This window comes from Symphalangus syndactylus, chromosome 6 (assembly GCF_028878055.3).
Source record: "Symphalangus syndactylus isolate Jambi chromosome 6, NHGRI_mSymSyn1-v2.1_pri, whole genome shotgun sequence".
NCBI classification, from domain to species: domain Eukaryota; kingdom Metazoa; phylum Chordata; class Mammalia; order Primates; family Hylobatidae; genus Symphalangus; species Symphalangus syndactylus.
Genome location: NC_072428.2, coordinates 110,331,291 through 110,333,085, shown reverse-complemented (window position 1 = coordinate 110,333,085; position 1,795 = coordinate 110,331,291). Strand labels below are relative to the sequence as shown.

General features: G+C 31.5%; 1 protein-coding gene and 1 long non-coding RNA gene across 3 annotated transcripts in view; both read right to left on the bottom strand.

Annotated features, from left to right (window-relative positions):
* KCND2 (potassium voltage-gated channel subfamily D member 2) overlaps positions 1-1,795 on the bottom strand; it is a 484,939-nt gene that overhangs the window by 358,601 nt on the left and 124,543 nt on the right. The window lies entirely within an intron of this gene.
* The window catches only part of LOC134737040 (uncharacterized), an 86,042-nt gene that overhangs the window by 49,708 nt on the left and 34,539 nt on the right, over positions 1-1,795 (bottom strand). The gene's annotated exons all lie outside the window — the stretch shown is intronic.

Below are 1,795 nucleotides of genomic sequence, written 5' to 3'. Positions count from 1 at the left end.
CTGTTTCAAATAAATAAATAAATAAATAAGGTAAAAATAAAATTAGCTAGGGACAAATTACTGGACAAATAGGTATGAAAATTATTACATGAAGAATAACATTATAAAAAACAAATCTTTGAAGCATCTATACATTATTTATTGTTAACTATTTCCACATGTTTAAGTGGAGTTTTTGGAAACATGGGAAATTTTAATACAATGATCACAACACTATATAGAAAGAAGTTTAAGGTTTTATATCAGATTACATAAATGACAGGATGGCTAATATTTATTTTTAAGTAGTAAAAGTAAAACCTATATTTTCTCAAATGCAAGATGCCCTTTGTTTTTTCCTCTAATGTTTTTTTCTCTATGTTTTTTTCTCTAATTTTTTTTTCTCTTACGTAGTGTAAGCACCATGAATACGCCACAGACTCTGATCACAGAGTCCACCATGTTGTCAGGGAGATGATATAATGTGATGAATGCTATAATAGTTATCACTGAGCCAAATATGCTGTTACAACTACTAATCATTAAATATCATATTAAATATAAATTATTTAAAGATATTATGCTTCTACTATATAGTATATACAATAGCCAACATTAAAGGGAATACAAGATGAATAAAGGCATTATGTCCAGTAAGCTGGTGAGACAAAGACATACGTATTATAATTTAAGATAACGTAAAGTAGGTGTTAAGAGGAAGTACAAGCAAAGAGCTCAAAAGGTGAGATTGGCTTCAGCTGGAGTGATTAAAAAAAGGCTTTACAGAGGGGAGAGAATGGGGCAGCGTATCAAGCTGGTTGGTTTATTAGTTTCTCTTCATTTTCACCACGTCTAAGACATGGCCTCTATCCTATGACCTACTCTAACAGCTTCTCTATTGTTTTCTTGCCACCAGTTTCTCCTCTACTTTGGTCCATTTTCTACACTGTGTTAAGGGTACTTTCCTTGTACAAACATTTTGTCACTTCTTTATTGAAACACTTTTTCTCACTTTTTGCACAAATTACTGAACTTCTTAGCAAGGTGTGGGTGACTCCACATTCAAGGTAGACACAAAACATAATTCTGACTACCACCTCATTTCATTAAAAACAAAACAAATCAAACAAAAATACCTTTTACTGTTTGCATTGTATATCTTTGCATTTTGACAAACTCCTACTTACACTAGTAGAGCTCGATCAATTACTGTTTTTTTCTGTAAAGCCTCCACAAACTTCCCCACTCACTCCCTCTAGAGACACTTCATTCAGGCATCTCTTGCAGCCATTTTACAGAAGTGAATCTGTTTTATGTAAACATATTCTGTACAGACACAAAGTCGAGATCATGGCCTATTGGTCTTTGTATCCTAGTCATCTAGCACAGTGCCTGGAAAATAGTAGGTGCTCAGTAAATAATTTTTTGAAAAGGTGAATGAATTAATGATCATAGAAGAGAAGCTTCATATGATTTTCAAGATAATTCTCAATATATATTTTTGCTATTTTTCATTTACAAGACGTATTAGTTCTTACTTTCAATTATCACTTCTATGAGGTCAGTGTCATCCTATTGTTAAATATATATGTGTGTGTGTGTGTATATGTATATACATATAAAATCTCCTAGTATTGCCATGCTATGCATTCAGAAAATAGCCAACTTTACAACCAGCTAGCTGAAATGTAATTACCTAAAACATATTTGGCTGGAAAAAGAGCAAAAAAAAAAAAAAATATATATATATATATATATATATATGCACACACACACACACTTATGTACACACACATATACACATATATATGTATAT